Source organism: Salvia hispanica, chromosome 1, assembly GCF_029641045.1.
Source record: "Salvia hispanica isolate PSC_SH4W2 chromosome 1, Shi_PSC_v1, whole genome shotgun sequence".
Lineage (NCBI taxonomy): Eukaryota > Viridiplantae > Streptophyta > Magnoliopsida > Lamiales > Lamiaceae > Salvia > Salvia hispanica.
In genome coordinates this window covers 32,263,823-32,277,766 of record NC_142692.1, presented here as the reverse complement: position 1 = coordinate 32,277,766, position 13,944 = coordinate 32,263,823, and the positions used below count along the sequence as shown (strand labels likewise).

At 37.1% G+C, this 13,944-nt stretch overlaps 1 pseudogene across 1 annotated transcript; it reads right to left on the bottom strand.

Annotated features, from left to right (window-relative positions):
- Nucleotides 1-211: 211 nt before the first annotated feature.
- On the bottom strand, nt 212-3,677 carry LOC125223552 (GPN-loop GTPase QQT2-like; annotated as a pseudogene). Its single transcript, XR_016136217.1, has 6 exons — nt 3,520-3,677; nt 2,855-2,937; nt 2,319-2,545; nt 1,184-1,474; nt 729-934; nt 212-631 (listed from the first exon to the last, which is right to left on the bottom strand). The product of XR_016136217.1 is annotated as a GPN-loop GTPase QQT2-like (transcript).
- Nucleotides 3,678-13,944: the final 10,267 nt, after the last annotated feature.

The window sequence follows — 13,944 nt, the reverse complement described above, 5'->3', positions numbered from 1 at the left end:
AGCAACGATCTGCTGGGTGGTGAAATTAATAAACACAGTTGAGCAGTAGAAGATGACTAATGTAGCACTGGGACGGGCCGAGCTTTTCGTTTATCTTACCTACCAAACGATGGATTTCATCCATGATAAATCGCTTATCTTATGTACCGAAAGATGGGTTTCGTCCATGATTATATTATCATGGGATAAACTCAACTAGTACTAATTAAAGTTCATAACAACTAAGGCGATTTAAAGCATAACTTCCACAGCTAGTACTATCTTTTTATACAAATGAGACCACTTTAGTCAATTTCACCACACCAGAGGAAATAAACGACTCCAACTTCATGTACACCAAAGTTTACTAAGTAGATTTTTTGTGGACTCGTGCCTCAATCCGAAAAAAACTGGCTACCCCTTCATCCTCTCGCTGGCTAGATCCTCATCCTCGTCATCATCATCTTCGTAATCTTCTTCACTGATCATGTCCTCGTCCTCTATCTCTTCATCCTCTTCATCTTCCACAAGTCTGTCCTTCAACCCCGTGCTCAATATCACAGTTTCCCCCCTGGACTTCTCCATATCTTTCCGGAGCTTCTCCATGTTCTCTTTTTTGCGTTCTTCTTCTAATCGCTCCTTCTCTGCTCGTCTCTTGTCAAGATCAGCCCGGAAAAAAAAGTGATTAGGATGAACCACGGAAATATTACTAGCATATGAAATGGTTTGGTTGGCAGATTAAGAAGTACTTGTAAGTTTCCATGTACTCTTCTGCACTGGCTTCAATAGTCTTAAAGAAGGCATCCATCCCTGAACCAGTGATTGCAGACACTCCAACTGATCTCAGATGACTATAGAACTCCTCCAGTGATAGGGAGAGACTACGGGTCAGGGTCGATGTATAAGAATGATCGGAATCTAGTGCCGCGTGAAATACCTCAAAATCTTTCATCCACTGCATTTACAGTCAAACATATAATAAGCCAAAGCTAGTGTACAAACTCCAACTTAAAAATAGAAAATATTAAGTGATGCCATATAGTGGAATACTTCAGTTGTCGGGAAGGGAAAACATGAAAGTAGAAACAACAGGGTAGCCATAAGCAATTCTAAGGTGCAAATATACAGGCCTGAAATAAGTTAAAGAGGAATGCAGCGGTGTGTGCATGGAAAGGAGTAAGGGCAGATAACACGTAAAATATACCTCCAATGCGAACTCATGCTGTGCCACATCTGTCTTGTTGAACACCAAAACCAGTGGCAACTGTGTCTTGTAGAGGATGCTACATGCATAGAGCATATTACTCATGAAGGTAGCTGGGCTAGCTGAACGTGGCGTATCAACAACATAAGCTATAACGGTGGGAAATGTTGATGCAAAAGCTTCTGTTATAATTGCTCCAGATGCAGACCAAGTGAAAATCTCGATTTGGCTAGGAGTGTCCACAAGCACATAGTCAAGCACATCTGCTCGTCTCTCTATCATTGATATGACCTACAGTTCCAAATAAGCAATTAAAGCAACACCTTCCCTCTCCTAATTGAAGATTTGATAACCAAAATTACACACAGTGCATATAGCAAACTGCATTTGCTAAATACTGAATCAACAAAATAGACCATTATAGAAATTTTATCAATTTAATGATGTCGTTGACTAAGCAGATACTTTGTATTCAGTATTCACCAATCACCACAGAGCAAGCTGGTTTAAACTTCATTGGAAACTCTATGAGTTTCTTAATTGAGCTTCACTTTGCTAAATTAAGGTTTCTGATTAAGTCACAATGTATGGAATCCATCTGAAAATGGCCTAATCTGAGCCGAGTTCAAACATTGATGGAAACCTGGAAGGAACTTCAAGGCCTTTGATGGATATTGACTCAAGTAGGTCAAGAACACATCAAAACAAAATAAAATAAAAGTCACATGGTAGGAATGTTCATATTTAAATAACAATTTGATTGCACTTCTGTAAACATGCCCAATATTAAGACCTATTCAAATTGACCACTTTTCTCAAATGAATTCATCTAAAATCAGAAGAACAGTGGAGGAACATGCAGCAATCACTTCCATATATGAATAGACCGGCTCAATTCACAAAATAGCAAAGGCACTAAATACACAAGTTTGAGTTTTCAGAATAACTGCTTGCTAGACCGGCTGGTGAATGGTATCAAGAAACCTGGGTTGTAAGGAATAAGCTGCACAAATTTATATTTTCATTTCAAGAACATCCCTTAAGGCATATTGTATACTGATTATCATAAGACATGTGGCGTAAAAGACCCACTGTTAAAAGTTAAAACATGAAAGGAACTTCATGAAATTTTTACCTAGTCAAACTTTGTAGCAAACAGATTAAGTGAAGTCAAAATTCCTCCATTTGGCCCAAGATTGAACTGCTTCATGACATCCTTGTATCGAACAGTATCTCTGATGTCAATGTTCGCACCATAAGGAAGTGTCAGGATGGCAGGATCAAGATTCATAACATAGCCTCGAATATTTGATGCCATAGTGTGGCTGACTAGCCGGTGAAGAAATGTAGTCTTTCCACATCCTAGACAATATGATGATGAATAGTCAGAGTATAGTCATGGTAGTGAAAGTAAAAGGAAAAGATAAATAGGTAAATGAGCGGATTTTTCTTTACAAGCCATCTAACCACAACTATACTGATAACTGGTTTCTTCTTGAAGCTAGAGGATGGCTCTACAATATTCAGCTGCTCCATTGTTTTGGATATGTTGGCAGCAGCATCTTTAATCTTTTAAACACACAAATTGATCACATGTCATTTAACGAGTAAAGAATTAAGATATAGAGGATACAGATGAAGAATTCACAGAATCACAAATAAAATATTTACTGTGTATCAACTGATGCAGCATTTTCAGGTGCTTTTGAGTCGATGTCCATATCTCGTAGTTTTATAAAACTCTGAAGCTCAACCTATAAGAACATTGTTTAAGTAAGCGACGTAAACCACAACCTATACATAATTCTATCAAAGAGTCACAGAATGCAAAATAAAAGCATCTTCATGCTCCCAATCCCACAAGATTGCTCACCATAAGACATAAAAATAAAATGAACCTAAAGGCAATAACAACCACGATTGCTAGCAACTATACTAAGGCACGACCATGCAATTAATAGATGCTAGTAATGAGGCGGAAGCTATCTACATATGCCAAAAACTAATTGAACTGTCATCTATGAATTGTACAAAAAATGCATCACCAAAAATCTGCAAACAGAAGGGAACTCAAACCGAAAAATGCATTTGAAGAATACTTTTCCAGTCCTGTTTGAGCTCAGCTTATCAAAAACTTGAGAACACATAACTCGAGCTCAAGTAACCGTTCCCGAAAAAAAAATTACAGACCGAGAACTTCACATGAACCAAAGCAACGCTATTTAACTCATACAGGTGTTGAAATTAAGTCAGAACACGGAAATCCTTTCTGAAATGCATAAACCCTATGATAAATGACCTGATTTTAGGGCATTGTTGTGGATGCGAAAACCAACCTTAACCGAGGAGCGGTGGCCAACGAGTCGAAAGCGTTCGAGGGAGGAAAAGAGATGAGGATAAGCGGAACCGGCGAGGTGTGGCGGCCGCGGCGGGATGAGGCGGCAGCGGAGCGTGTGGGGAAGAAGGGTTCTTTCAATTATGGGGTGTTGGGGGTTTTGGAGGCTTTCTATTCTTTTTATAGTATATCAAAAAAAAGTGTTAGCGCCAAATTTATTTTTCAATTACTAATTTCACATCTATACTATTCCATCCTCTTGAGCATTTCTAATTCGTATTGAGATTTTATATCGTAGTACTCCCTCCGTCCTAAGGAAGATGATCCCTTTTTTGGGCGGCATGGGATTTTATGCAGTTATATTTTGTGTGTTAAGAGGAGAGAATAAAGTAAGAGAGAGGGAATAAAGTAGAGATAAAGGTGTTTCCATTTTAAGTAATGGGTCATCTTAGTTAGGACAAACCAAAAAGGAAAGTGGGTCATCTTCAATGGGACGGAGGGAGTATTATTTTATGAGTAAAGTGGAGAGAATAAATGAAAAGAGATAAAAAAATTAAATGAATGATATTTCTATATTTAGAAATGTGTTACTTACAGTAGGACCTAAAGAAAATATTTCACTTAGAGTGAGATGGTGAGTATAATTGAATATTTTTCTGAAAATTTTCAAAAATGTCATCCACGTTAGTTTTGGCAGCACGATCTAAACATTGTAATTCTAATGCAATTAATTCAAAGAACTTCATTGTTTCCAAATTAATTAATACAATTAATTAAATCTTCAGATTTAGTTAAAGCATAGAACTTTATAAAGCAAACATCACGTAACATATATGTATTTTATTAAAGTCAAATGATTTTTTAAAGTCTTATGAGCATATTATATTATTTCTAAAATGGTAATTTTCGCACGCTATTTGAGACCCAGATAGAAAGTCAAATTAAGGATTTAAGAAAACAAGTTAAAATTCGAGGCCCCACTAGATTAATAATCTAATACTAATAAAATTTGAGTTCTAGTGTGGGAAGAGTCCCTACTCGTACTAGTGCACACAAATGGATATTAGGCGCCATCCTTCGATCAGTGATCGTCGTGGAATGTAACCACATTCCCGGTTCACAAATGTTCAGATACGGTACATGTAAAAGATACTTAGATTGTGCAGTTGATTATTACGAACGAAATATTTTAGTGTACTCAAACCTTTTTAAAAGATAAAACAACTCATTTAATGATAGCTTAACAAAACTTCTTTTACCGAAAACATATCTTTTGGCATGTGTTCACTAAGTATACCAAATATCCAGTCCTTGATAGTATGATTTTAAAATGTACAAATTGAGAGGTAATGACGAAGGAAGATGTTGAGCAGAGATGCTAAGTGTCTTTCGATTAAATAATGTTGTATGGATCATGTCTCCGTGATGTTATTCGCTCTTAAAACTCTTCCCCTGTAAGTTAAATGCAAGTAAGCCCAAAGGAGAAATTGTGGAGCAACTTTTGAAGTTGCAAGTAAGCCCAAAGGAGAAAGAAGAAAGCTCGAGCAATGGTGGTGGCCCACAAGGAAGAGGTCGTGGACAAAGACAAGACCGTGGTCGTGGTCGTGGTCGTGGTCGAGGATATGCTCGTGGACGTGGTCGAGGATATGCTCGTGGACGTGGCTGTGGACGAGGATACTTTTCAAACAATGAAGAAAGAAAAGAGTTCCCAAATATGGGACGAGGAAGGAGCAATCCACAGTCGAGGTACGATAAATCTTTAATAGAGTGTTATAATTGTCATAGATATGGGCACTATGCTTCCGAGTACAGAGAGACAAAATCAAAAGTTGAAGAGAAGGCCAATTATGTGGAGAATGCGAATGAAGAAAATGGATGTGTTCTTCTAGCCTAAAAAGGAGAAGCTGGAAGAAAAGATGATATGTGGTACCTCGACACCGGAGCGAGCAATCATATGTGCGGGAATAGGAGCATGTTCGTGGAGCTTGATGAATCAGTAAGTGGTAACGTCTCATTTGGTGATGAATCTAAAATTTCAGTTAAAGGAAAAGGCAAGATTCTAATTCGTCTAAAGAATGGAGCTCATGATTTCATTTCTAACGTATATTACGTGCCCAATATGAGAAATAATATACTGAGTCTTGGACAACTCTTAGAGAAAGGTTATAACATTCATATGAAAGATTATAGCCTTTCAATAAGAGATGACAAAAATGATTTAATTGCCAAAGTGTCAATGTCCAAGAATATGATGTTTCAATTAAATGTTCAAAATGATATGGTGAAGTGCCTTCAAGCATGTTATAAAGATAAGTCTTGGCTATGGCATCTTCGATTTGGGCACCTGAATTTTGGTAGCTTGAAATTGCTATCAAATAAAGAAATGGTACGAGGATTACCACCCATCGAGCACCCCGATCAACTCTGTGAAGGATGCTTAGTTGGGAAGCAATTCAGAAAGCCGTTCCCAAATGAGTCAAGTTCGAGAGCTCAGAAGCCATTGGAGTTAATCCATGCAGACGTGTGTGGACCAATCAAGCCAACCTCCCTCGGTAAAAATAACTATTTCCTACTTTTCATTGATGATTTTTCAAGAAAAACGTGGGTATACTTCTTGAAGCAGAAATCAGAAGCATTTGATGCCTTCAAGAAGTTCAAGGCTGTCGTCGAGAAAGAAAGCGGTCTACAAATCAAAGCAATGAGGACCGAACGAGGTGGAGAATTCACATCTAGGGAGTTTCAAGAGTTTTGCAAAGAAAACGGAATTCGGCAGCTATTGACGGTCCCAAGATCCCCCCAGCAGAATGGAGTTGCCGAACGAAAGAACAGGACTATCGTCGAGATGACTCGAAGTATGCTGAAGACGAAGAATTTGCCCAAAGAGCTATGGGCAGAAGCAGTGGCGTGCGCGGTGTACCTGTCTAACAGGTCTCCAACAAAAAGTGTGTGGGGGATGACTCCTCAGGAAGCTTGGAGCGGGAGAAAACCAGGAATCGCCCACTTGAGAGTATTCGGGAGCAAAGCCTATGCACATGTACCGGATCAGACGAGGAGTAAACTCGATGACAAAAGCAAACCATTCATCTTCATCGGGTACGACTCTAACACTAAAGGTTATAAGTTATATGATCCAACTTCGCAGAAAATTGTGATTAGCCGAGACGTAGAGTTCGATGAAGAAGAAGTATGGGATTTCAGCTCGGCCAATGACTTCACCTTCACACCCCCATTTGGAGATCAAGGAACAATCGAGCCGGTGACAGAGGTGCAACAAGAACAAACAACTCCACCTACATCTCCCACATCAGCTGTCAGAGGCTCGCCACCATCTTTATTGAATGAAAGAGCAACACAACGCACACGAAGTTTGGGCGAAGTGTATGACGACACCCCAAGGTTAGAAGATCTCACCTTATTTTGCTTATCTGCTGATTGTGAACCAGAAAAAGCTACAACAAGGGAAAAGTGGCGAGTTGCGATGGATGAAGAGATCAAAGCCATAGAGAAGAATGACACGTCGGAGCTCGAGTGGCCACAAAAGGAGCGAACAACTATTTGTGTGGATAACAAATCGGCGATTGCACTATCCAAGAAGCAAGTGTTCCACAACCGAAGCAAGCATATCGACACCCGCTACCGTAAGAGAATGTGTTGCAAACCAGGAGATTCAAGTCGAGTATATGAAATCGCAAGATCAAGTTGCCGATATTTTCACAAAGCCCCTCAAGTACGAAGACTTTATCAAGTTAAGGATGTTGCTCGGGATGACAAATCAAGTTTAGGGGGGTGTTGGAATATTAAAATATAAACTTGATTTTGTAAATATCTAGATATTATACAAATATCTAGATATTATGTAGAATTATCTAGAATTGGGGTTGAAAATATCTAGATATTTTGGTAGAATTAACTAGAGATAGAATTCTCTAGAATATAGATATTTAGAATATAAAATAATTAAGTAGGAGAATATCTGGATATTTTAGTAGAAATATCTAGATATTTTAATATCTAGAAATTTTAGTCTAGATTTTTATGGAGAAAAATCTAGATATAAAATATTAAAGAATATAGTGGAGAATTCTAGAATAGGAAGGGATGCCTATAAGTAGAGGGTAAGTTGTAATATTTTGAGGAAGTTGAGAAGTTGAGTGAAGTTGAGAAAGTTTGAGAAATTGAGTGTTCTTTCCTTCCCCACATCAAAACATCTCCTAAATCATTTCCCACATATTCCCCTCATTCTCCTCTCAAATATTTCCTCCAAACTAAATTACTCCTCCAACATATATCCTATATATTTCCAACATAGCACTGCCCCAAACTCACTGAATGGGTGAAGAGGTGCTTGGAGATAGACTTCGTGTCCGAATCCTTGGCTGATCCGGCCAAGGTTTATGACTTTGTTTTAGTGATATGGAAGGTGCTCGGCCTCCACATCCCCTAATAATTACTAAGTACTACTGGAGTACTAGTATTTTTTGTGGTTGAGATATTATAAGTCGCCCAACCACACATGTATCCTGGAGTACTAGTATTTTCTGTGGTTGAGATATTATAAGTCGCCCAACCACACATGTATCCTTATCTGTTCAAATTATCATAATTCAAATCTGGAATTTCTGTATTTTTTTTACTGCAGTTGGTGAGTTTTAGTAGTATTAACCTTATGTGGTTAAGTTAAGTAAATGTTTATTGTTATCCGAAATCATTCCAAAAGACTTCAACTTCTTTGTTATCTCTCTCAATTCGGAGTATCTTCTATCTCCCTTTGGATTAATTAGTGGCAAGCCCTCCATGTACATTTGTATTAGAGTTTTATAAGCTTTTCGTTTAATCATATCGTCTTTAGAGATATAATATTTTGTTGGAAATAATATTTGAAATGAGGTTATATTTATAGGATTTTGAATTTAGAATACAAAATTTAAATTTTGACAGCCTATTATCCACCCACGAAACCACCCCCACCCAAGCGCCACGATGCACGTTCACAAGGCGGGGCAAGCAGCGCCATTGGCTGTGTATTATCTGGAAGGAAAAAAAAGAAGACTGGTCAGCGCACTTCAGCTCAACCAATTGTGATACGACAAATGTAGCAAGTTTCAAAAGGTGTGGGCTCACCACAGCATATTCTGCCCAGTTACTCCCTCATTTTTTTTTAAATAGCAATTCTTTCAGATTGGCGTTTTGTCCCCAAAGATAAAACGGTTACATCTCTGGTGAAGCAGCACATCAGCAGAGTTCCGGCGAACTGGATGGAGGAGAGGGCAAAGCATTCGACAGAAAAACAATGTAGAGAGAGGAGAGAGCGTATGATGCAAATGCTATGTGAATTCTAGTTTCTGGTGTGTCTATAATGACTAGCCTATTTATAGGCTCAGTCCACTGCAGGGGTCAACACAGTCTTGATAGTTGTCATCATGGTGAGGCTGTAACGGTCGGGCGTTACAAGCCGTTACGAGCTCAGAGCTGGAGAGGTTGAATCTAGACGCGTCTAGCTTCATTCACGATGTGGACTATCACGTGTCAGCCACGTTGGCTTTACCGCTTCATCCTAACGAGATGTCATCCCGCTTGGCTTGCTGACGTGGAAACGGTGGTGGTCTAAAAAGAACTAGACCTACTAGCCTTGGGTCAAGCCCAAGCACCAAGTCCACGACCAGGCCCAAAGACCAATAGCCAGGCGGCGCGCGCATGTGGGCTCTATAGCCCATCTTAGTCCACTATAATTATTACATGTAATAATCCTTCTTATTAAATACTTGATTAATAAGATTGTAACTTCCAATGTGGGATAATTAACTCTCTTAATTATTCTCATAGCTTCTCTCATAGCTCATTTAATTAGTTTGCAATTTTGCACAACTTTAATCCATTATTTTTCACTCACCGGGAATCGGATTTGAGAAAATGAATATACCACGGTCATCTACTCCGAACGTAGATCGACGCTATATCATTTAGTTTCACAAAATTAAATGTCTCATTGAAATTATAATTGGTCAAAGTCCATTGACCGAGCGATTTCAACATGCTGATCATATCTACTTTCTACTACATTGAATATATATCAAAGTATTATGAAAATTCCCATTTGCAATGGTTTTTCTATTATTATTATACACCTCAAACTATATGGTAATTAAAATGATTTAAATGTTACAAATCAATAAATTTCAACATTTGTTGAGTTCTTATCATATATTGTATACTTATTTAAAAAGGTTATTTACACTTGGTAACCTTAAATTATAAATATAAAAAACCGTATACATAAAAATAAAGCATAGTCAATAGTATAAAAAATTAGTAAGAGATATTGGTCTCCCTCAAACTATGAATTTGGTAATAAATCGATTTATTTCAGGATAATTAGACAACTTCATATAAAATATTCCTATTTCATTTGGTTATGTATAGAAATCATTAAATTTGCATATATGAAGTATAAAAGGTTTCATCGTTATTTCATTTTTTATATAAAAAGTTATATCGTTGCTTCATGTTCATACTAAAAATTTCATTATTGTTTCATAGATGGGGCAATTGTATTGTATTTGATTCAAGAGTCACAGATTGCACGTAGTCTATAATGACAGTAGTCTATAATGACGAGGTTGACGTCACGAAATGGAAACTACACATATTTTTATGGACGGAGGGGGTAAAGTTTTAGGCTGAAGACATAAATGTGTTAGATGGTTCAAAAAAAATTGAGATGACTATTTAATCTCCAGATTTATTTAAGTTCTCAGATAATTAATTCAAAGAAACGAGTGTTTCCAAATTAATTAATGCAATTAATTAAATCTCCTAATTTAATTAAGGCATATAACTTCATAAATTCATTAAGACCGAGACAAAGAATAAAGTAAACATCACGTATAATATATGCATTTTATTTAAGTCAAGTGATTTTTTAAAGTCTGATCATCATGTTATATTTTTTCTAAAAAGGTCATATTCGCAGGCTATTTGAGATCGAAATGGAAAGTCAAGTTAAGGATTTAAGCGAACAAGATAAAATTCAAATCCTCACTAGATTATAAGTAAAGGCCAAAACTGGTCCTGAACATATGGTCATTTTTTATGATTTTGGTCCTAAACTTTATCTTTTGGATTTTAGGTCCTGCACATTTCAAATCGGATCACAATTGGTCCTCCGTTAACAATTCCGTTAATATTTAACAGGCAATGGTATTAAATCCGATTTTGACCAAATTAAATTGTTATATATGATTAATTACTCCCTAATTTCATCTTCTCCCTCTCTTCTCTCTCACATCATGTTCGCCGCCGTCGCTGCTTCTTTGTCGCCGCGAGTCCAGTTAGAGCAGCTGCGGTCAGCCACCGTCAGCCCATCTTTCACTCTTCCCCCTCCGATTCTCCCCTTCTCTGTCACACCTCCGTCACTCTCTCTCGCCGACATACCGTCGCCACTGCAAGCATCGCCGTTGTTGCACTCTTGGAGTTTCACAAGCCCGCTGCTGCAAGGCTGCTGATCTGAGTAGGAGTCGTCGCCGTCCAGCCCTGCATCAACTTGGTTTGAAATCGAGATGGAATTGAGAATCCTCATTGCTTATTTTCGACTCACAAAACTCTGCTTTCACTCGGGGCTAGGGCTGGTCTCGATGCACCGAACAGCAGCCCGATTTCGAGCAGGAGACGACGGGTGCTGGAGCGATGGCGACCAAATCGCCGAGAAAAAGTTGGGTAAGGGGTTGTCTGACCAGGAAGGCCAATGACGACGATGCTGACGGAGAATCTGTAGTCGGCAGCGACTTCGTCGTCGAGAGTGAAGGAAAGGAGAAGGAGAGGGCGAAGAATTGGAGTGGTTCGCTGATTTGTGAAGGAGAAGGAGAGGGCGATGAGGAATCAGAATTAGGGAATTAATAAGTGTGTTAAAAATCAGAATTAAAATTCTAATTCGGTTAAAATTGGGTTAAACCCGTTGACTGTTATAAAATTAACGGAACTATTGACGGAGGACCAATTGTGATCCGATTTGAAATGTGCAAGACCAAAAAATTCAAAAAATAAAATTTTGGACCAAAATCATAAAATGGTCATATGTTCAGGACCAATTTTGACCTTTACTCCTAGATTAATAATCTAATCTAATACTTATAAAATTAGAGTCCTAGTGTGGGACGAGTCCCAACTTAGTAGTGCACACAAATGGGTATAGGATGTCATCCTTCGAGTTCGTCGGTTCTGTGATCGTCGTAAAACATAACCACATTCCTAGTTTACAAATGTTCAGATACGGTGTATGTTAAAGATACTTAGATTACGGAGTTGATTTTTACGGATGAACTATTTAGTGTATTCAGATATTTTTAAAAGATAAAACAGCTTATTTAATGATGGGTTAACAAAACTTCCTTTACCAAAAACATATCTTTTGGCATGTGTTCATTGAATATACCAAATATTCAGTCCTTCATATGTTTTAAAAATTTACAGATTGAGAAGTGATGACAAAGGAAGATGTTGAGCAGAGAAGCTAAGTGTCTTTTGATAAAATAATGTTGTATGGATCATGTTTCCATGCATGATGTCATTTGTTCTTAAACTCTTCCCCTGCAAGTTAAAAACTTGTGTTATTTACTTCATGTGTGAATAAGCCGTTACTTGATATTCTAAAGTCAATCCCAATTATTTCAGTTTATAATCAATTATATGGATGTTTCCCAGCTTGCTCAATCCTCTCATAGTCATGGTATCCCAAGCCTGCTATCACTAGTAAGTGCGATCGTGTCAAGGGGTGGAAAGGAGCGCCATGACAAAGAGAAGAAAAAGAAAGGGGAAGAAGATATGGGAATTTAGTGCTTAAGTTTTTTTAAATCTCATTTATTAATTTGTATATATATTTTGCATTTTAATTTTAGTTCTTTTAATATTTTTTAATTTCAATTATTAATATGTGTATTTTATTGTATTTTAATTTCAATTACTAATTTGTGCATTAAATTTTGATTATTTAACTAATTACATATTTATTATATGTATTTTGAATAATTAGTACTATAAATTAATGTGAGGGGGGTATGGGGAGGGGTACGAGGAGAGGCGTGAAGAAAAATGAGAAACTCTATTGTTTTGAAAAGAGAAAGCGGCTAGCTGTATTACTATAAGTGATTGGCTTTTGACAACCAGTGGGTTAAGGCCTTCCTCTTAAAGGACTATTTTGTATCCTAATTTAACTCCCTCGCATGATGTCGTAACGTGGGGACTCAGCCTTTTTTTTTTGCTGCAATAAGTGATATGATTGCAGAATATATTACACCGACACTTTACCTCATTATATATTAGACTACTGAAGCATAAAGAAGGGGACATAAAACTGATTTCATATCCATTAGCCAACAACTCAACACGGGACCATTTTCTGTAACAATAACAAGAATCAGATATTCTTGAATCCATCTCCTTTCATCACGTCGTTGATCGCTCCATCATGACTGTTTGTGATTAGGGGTGAGCAAAAAATCAAAAATCGAATATCCGAACCTAACCAAACTGAAAATTTTAAATTCGGTTCGGCTTTAAAAATATAAAAAATTTGGTTTTTCGATTCAGTTCAGACGAAAAATAATAAAAAAACTGAAAAATCGAATTATATTTTAAATATAATATTATATATATTTATTCTATTAATTTAATATATTACTACCTCTGTCCCCTATTAACAGTCACACTTTTCCATTTCGGTCCGTCCTCAATTAAGAGTCACACTTCATTTTTACCATAAATGGTAAGTAGGTCCCACATTCTACTAACTCAATTCACTCACATTTTATTATAAAACCAATATAAAAAAATGGGTCCCACATCCCACTAACTTTTTCAAACCAACTGTTCTTTATATTTCTTAAAACCCGTGCCCGGTCAAAGTGTGACTCCTATGGGGGACGGAGGGAGTATATAATATATATTCTTTTAATATATTTTATATAATATGTATTATATATATTCTATTAATTTTATATTACATATATATATATATTAATATATAGTCCATATATTTTTCGGTTTTTTCAATTTTTGAAGTTCGGTGTTCGATTTTTCGGATTCGGTTCGGTTTGGGTTTTGAACTAAATTCGGTTTTGGTTCAGTTTGAGCAAAAAATCGAATCAAAACCTGAATGATCACCCCTATTTGTGATTTTTTCATGAGCTGGAATGTGCTTATTACTCGACATATGTCCATCATCTGAGGCATCAATCTGTTCAACTTCATCAGGTATCTTTACATCTCCAATAAGGTGACGTCCAACGTGAAAATTGTGTACTAACGAAAAAAAAGAGGATAATGATGAGGGGTAAAATGTGGAGTAAAAAAATATAAATATACGGAATATGCTAAAAAGTGAAAAAGAAAGTCTTTATATTTACTGGAGTAGTATTTTATACCGCTTACTCTC